Source organism: Microtus oregoni, unplaced genomic scaffold (genome assembly GCF_018167655.1).
Source record: "Microtus oregoni isolate MIOR12 unplaced genomic scaffold, Mior012 000045F_ref0000178, whole genome shotgun sequence".
Classification (NCBI taxonomy): domain Eukaryota; kingdom Metazoa; phylum Chordata; class Mammalia; order Rodentia; family Cricetidae; genus Microtus; species Microtus oregoni.
Genome location: NW_024543219.1, coordinates 9581142 through 9587584, shown reverse-complemented (window position 1 = coordinate 9587584; position 6443 = coordinate 9581142).

Here is a 6443-nt window from a genome sequence, read left to right as displayed (position 1 = left end):
TACGAAGACTGGCATTCCATGTCCTGTCATTGGACAGCTGTGGAAGGAGGGATGTAGCTTCCCAAGCCTGAACTCTGCAGGGCAAGGTAGGACCTGGGGAGGCTAGTCATGGAAGAGGGACACAGGTAATCCATGGAAGAGGGGCACAGCTTCCATCACCTGGCTTCCCATTCTATGGCTGGCCACTGGGATTTCTGTCACAGAGGAAGGAGCACAGCTTGCCTTGCCTGGCACCACAATCCATGTTCTGTCCTGGAAAGTCAGTTGTGAATACAGGGTGTGACTCCCCCAGGATCTCAGGCCCTGTGGAGGAGTCTCAGACCAGGCATCGAAGATGGGGCAGAGCTTTCACACAAGACACAGCAGTTACTGGCCAGTCCTAGATAGGCCAGCCATGAAAGAGGAGAGGCAGATTCCCTATCTTGACTCCCCATGTCCTGTTCATCCCTGGGGAGGCCATTCATGGAAGAGGGGTGTGAAGCATTTCTGGCTGGGCTCCCCTGGTACTCTTCTGTCCATAGCAGGCTAGCAATCAATGAAAGGTATAACTTGCATGTCCTGGCAGTCCCAAGGCAGGACATGCATAAAGAGGTGGCATAATTCCTCAGCCAGGCTCCAGATGTCCTGTCTGGCCCAGCAGAGGCTCACCATGGAAGAGGGGACATAGCATCTCAGGCATGACATCATAGGTCCTAGCCTGCTACTAAAGGACTGTCAGACCCTGCAGTGGACAGTCATGGAAGATAGCAGTGCAGCTTCCCCACTTTGGATCCCCAGGGCTTGTTTGGCCCTGAGACATCAGCATTAAAACTGGGATGTCAGGGTGCCTGGCATGGCTCTCCAGAGACTCTCTTCCTATACTGAGGCAGTTGTGAAGAGGGGAGCACAGCTTACAGGGCCTGGCTTCCCATGTCTTATCTGTCCCTGCCTAGGACAGCTGTGAAAGCGGGAAGTGCAACTTCCCCAGCCTGGCTCCACAGTACAGGGCAGGCCCTGAGGAGACCAGTCTTGTATAGGTGTGCAGCCCATCCACATAAGAGTGGGCACAGCAATTTGTGTCTCTGTGTCTGTCTGTCTTCATCGCCCGATCAAAGTTAATCTCCAGGAGGATGACTTTTGTCTTTCTTTGGGTTTACCTTCTTATTTAGCTTCTCTAGGATTCCGAATTATACGCTCAATATCCTTTATTTATGGCTAGAAACCAAATATGAGTGAGTACATCCCATGTTCCTCTTTTTGGGTCTGGCTTACCTCACTCAGGATAGTGTTTTCTATTTCCGTCCATTTGCATGCAAAATTCAAGAAGTCAGAGACCCAAATCGGAACACTGGACTGAAATCCCAAGGTCCAAATCAGGAGCAGAAGGAGAGAGAGCATGAGCAAGGAACTCAGGACCGCAAGGGGTGCACCCACATACTGAGACATTGGGGATGATCTATCGAGAACTCAACAAGGTCAGCTGGATTCGGTCTGACAAAGCATGGGATAAAACCAGATTCGCTGAACATAGCGGACAATGAGGATTGCTCTGTGTGTTGACTCTTATATGAACAATGAAATTTGTGATTTGATTTTAGGTCTATCACACAGTAGGGAACTCTTGGCTGGTTCTGTAAACTTGGTTAAGAGCCCAATGACTGAGGCCATGGTCATGTAATATGGAAATATGTCTTATTCTAGAGACTGGAACCTTTGCTTGACATCACAGCCAGAGTTCATAACATACCTTGAGGTCACTTAAGACATAAGGCTGCTCTCCTACTGTGTACTCAAATTGATTGTTTAGCCAACTTTTAAGAGAAAAATGTAACAATTACCTCTACTTTCCTTGGTCTTCCTACATAGCCACCTTTTACAAACTAAACTAATACTTAATTGTAATGTTAAATTATGTCTTCTTCTGTGCCCCTGATACAGAATAATTCATGTATATCTTGTGAAGCTACTTCCTCTTCTCAAATGGGTCATTTCTCTTATCACTGGCAGTAGGAAAAGTTGACTATCTGTGGTCATTATCTATTACTATAACAAGGTACAGACTAGCTTCCAGGCTCCTTCAGTAGCACCAGTACCCACTGGACATGTCAGAGTCCATGCTCGTGTTCTAGGTCTTCTACCCTGCTCCCTACCCTAAACTCCCTCTAGTTCAGAAGCATCCCTCTCCCAGCTTCTCATTCTCTTTCTAAACCTATCTCTCTGTCTCCCTGTCTCTATGTTCCTCTCCCTCTCTGTGTGTCTCCTCTTCTGTCTCTCTCTATCTGCCTCTCTGCTCTGCTTCTGCTTCTATCATAGGCAGGTGCAGTTGACTATGTTCAGCCAACATCTATTTCTGCTCTGAGTGATTTGATATGCCGCTGTCTGTTCTATCTCTGATAGCTATAATAGAAGCTTTCTCCTTAAACATGTCACCAAGAGGTCATGCCATCAGCTTGTACAATACAAGGAAACAGTTTAAAATATTTTCATAGTACATTTTAATGAAAAGCTACTAAAAACTTATATACAAAATTCAATATATACTGTATCAATTTTCAGAGAAATATTTAACATTAAAATTTCTAATTTTTTTTCTGAGAGTAAGTACGAATTTTATTTTATTAATTATTATTATTATTTTTAAATATTTTCACCTCCTCTCCTCCTATTTCCCTTCCCCTGCCCTCATTCCCCCTCCCCCTCCCTCTCCAGTCCAAAGAGCAGTTAGGATTCTCTGTCCTGTGGGAAGTCCAAGGTCCTCCCTCCTCCATCCAGGTCTAGGAAGGTGAACATCCAAACAGACTAGGCTCCCACAAAGCTAGTACATGCAGTAGAATCAAAACCCAGTGCCATTATCCTTGGCTTCTCAGTCAATCCTCCTTATCAGCCATGTTCAGAGAGTCTGGTTTGATCACATGCTCCATCAGTCCCAGTCCCGCTGGCCTTGGTGAGCTCCCATTAGATCAGCCCCACTGTCACAGTGGGTGGGCGTACCCCTCGCGGTCCTGACTTCCTTGCTCATGTTCTCTCTCCTCAGTGGTAAAAAACAATGACATCTTGAATTTTGCATCCAAATGAATGGAAATAGAACACACTATCTTAAGTGAGGTAACCCAGACCCAAAAAGATGAATATGGTATGTACTCACTCATTAGTGGATTCTAGCCATAAATAAAAGACATTGAGCCTATACTTCATGATCCTAGAGACGCTAAATAGGAAGGTGAACCCAAAGGAAAACATGTAGTTATCCTCCTGGATATTTGAAGTAGACAAGATAGCCAGGCAAAAATTGTGAGCATGGGGGTGGAGGTGAGGTGGGGGTAAGGGGAGAGGGAGAGAGAGAAGTGAGAAGGGAAGGTTGGGGAGAACTTGGGGGGGGGATGGAACAGTTGGAATGGAGGAAGAGTGGATATGGGAGCAGGGAAGTATATATCTTAATTAAGGAGCCATTTTAGGGTTGGCAAGAGACTGGACTCTAGAGAAGTTCCTAGGTATCCAAGGAGATGTCCCCAGCTTGTTCCTTGAGCAGCTGAGGAGAGGGCACCTGAACTGGCCCTATCCTATAGCCACACTGATGAAAATCTTGCATTTCACCATAGAACATTCATCTGGCAATGGATGGAGATAGAGACAGAGACCCACATTGGAGCACTGGACTGAGCTCCCAAGGTCTAAATGAGGAAAATTTCTAAATTTTATAAAATATTTCTGACAGATTGTCACTTGAAAGCCAATGTAATAACATCAATAAAGCATCATTTTTAAGGGTGTCTAATATCTTTAATTTTTTCAAAATAACATACAACAGGTTAATAGGTTTTTTAGAATACTACAAAAGGAGGTGAATTAAAAAGGAACTAGATTACTATATGCTACCAGAAATACATTATAATTTATTTTATGATATATTTTGATAGTATTCTTTCTTCCCCTGAAGTATATTCCACATGCTTCCTTAAAAACACAGTTTTAAAATCATGCATTCTGAATACAATTGAGCTCAATTAAAGGACCAGGTATTTTAATTGTACATATATACATACATAAACCCCACACACATATGCCATGTTTACTTTTATATTCTAACCCTAGCTGAGCCTCTTAGCATCAACAATTCTCAGTGGAATTTTTCATTCCTGAATGTTGAACAATAGGGTGCCAAGGAACCCATACATATCTATATTTGTATTCATAAAGATGTGGCAAACTCGGCATCTAATATTTGTTATCTTTTGTTACAAATGAACATCTCCACTCAATTTCTGGAAATCTCATGAAATTCATTCTAGGCAGAAATTGATTTCAATATTTTATCGGATGGCAGAATAATGAATTTATTGACCTCTTGGAAATACTTTTGACCCTTTGCTACTTTCAACTCTCCATTACAGTTCCTTAACCTCCTTAGAATTCCACACAACTAGGAGGCTTCTGATCAAGGATTAAGAGAGAAAGTCCAAGTAGCAAAGTGTTTTTGTTTATCTTTCAGAATTTATCAGTATGTTCCACTAGATAAAGTCAAATTCCTATTGAATTGTGTATCCCCTTGAGTTGTGTTCTCTCTCTGGGGATGCATGTACAGTACATGTTTAAAAAGGTGAATGAAAGTTGAGCAAGCTTTACATGTACTGAAAGCATAATAAGGTCTATAGAATTAGGTAAGATTTAATGTTTTAATGTCTGGCCAGTAATTCAAGGAACAAAACACTAGATGTAATTTATCTGCAAAAGTGGTGAAAGATGGATGTTATGTCTCCCTCCCTTTTTTAATAACTCATTTAGTCCAACTGATAATGTCCACATGCACTTGGCTGTGGGGGATCCTACTGGAAGTCTTACTCCTTAAGATAAATGACACAAAAATGGGATGAGGACAAGTTAGGGGATGGGATGGAGGCAAAGGACAGGGATGGGGAAGATATGAGCAACATGGATGATCTGAATTACATACATTAAAATGTCAAAGAGTAAACTGAAAATATTCTTCAAACAATAAAATGAAAAAAAAAACCTCAAAAAATATTTCTGACACTTGATGACAGGAGCTCCTCTTAGGTTGTTCAGCAGAAACTAAAAAGAAAACCAAGAATTATCAGTAGTATCAAGAACATCATTGGTAGCATCGTCAAGATAAGCAGTAACAGAGGCATCACCTGTAGAATCCTATGTAGTGTCATGTCACAATGAGTATCATTGTATTTGAGAATGGTGAGAATGTGGAGTCTTGTTTCATTGGTTTTATTCTCAGAGGTTGTTTCTTTTGGGGTGTTTGTTTCCAAAATAATGCTGTCCACATAAGTCACAGTGAATGGACACAGAAAAATAAAAACTAATATCTAACAGTTACATTTCCCTGCTTAGCCATTCAGAAAATACAAGTCTCACATTAAGAGTGAAAATCATTTCCTCATTCCAGCATGGGAGGCAACTGTGTGCTTACCAACTTTACTAGATCAGTTTGGTTGGACTAAACTGATTTTGTTAATTTTATGTGATGCATTTTCAATATGACTAGAAAAGATAATCATTTTTTTCCAGTTATAGGTAATATCTAAAGAGTCCTATACATAGTATGAAAGTTATTTATCATCATGCATATTAGAGCCAAAGAGAATTGGATTTCCCACACAGAAATATTTATCTATTTTAAGCCATTGGTGTGGTCTAACTTACCTTGTTAGGCTCCTTTAACTTTAACTGTGCAGGATTTCTAAATTAGGTTCCATATCCACGGCATCGTCAAAGCCACCAACTGCAGCAACCACATTGACGATGTTAGGAGGAGCAAGGATGTGGTTGCTGCCCAAAGTGGAAAAACCATGATGGGAGTATTCGCTGCATAGCTGGTGCCGTGAGCAGGACTTGAAGCAAGAACCTGCATATGAGCATTCTGAGGGTCCAACGTGTCACCTGGGATACAAACAAGAGCAGATTTCTGGTCATTAGTGAAGCTAAGACACTGTGTTCTCTTCTAAGCAGGTATCAAGAACAGGGTCAGAATGTTGCACAGGGTCCATGGTGTTACCAGTGTGGCTACCAGGAGCAAGCTCAGGGACAGCATGTGTTCTTCCCCTTGCCTGCCCTGTATAAGTACCTAGAGAAGGTGTGTGATCCACGCTGGTGTTGTTAACAGTAGTCTCCTCAGAAGACTGACGATTGTCACCTCTTTCACTAACACTGGTGTTGTTAACAGTAGTTTCCTCGGATGACTGACGATTGTCACCTGTTTCACTAACATGAGAAGTTGATGTGGCATCGGCATGGGCAGGAGGCTGGGGCACGATGTCATGCATATTAGGTGGAGGAAGGAAATCTTCTCCCTTCTTTGTTTCAACCTTTAAGGAAATTTTGAGATGTTAGATTTCATTGAAAATTTCACTTATTTTTTGTTCATTTTAGAACTTATCTGTTAATGTAAGGGTCTTGATTTAGAGTCCCCAAATGTTTGTTTTCTCAGGCTAATT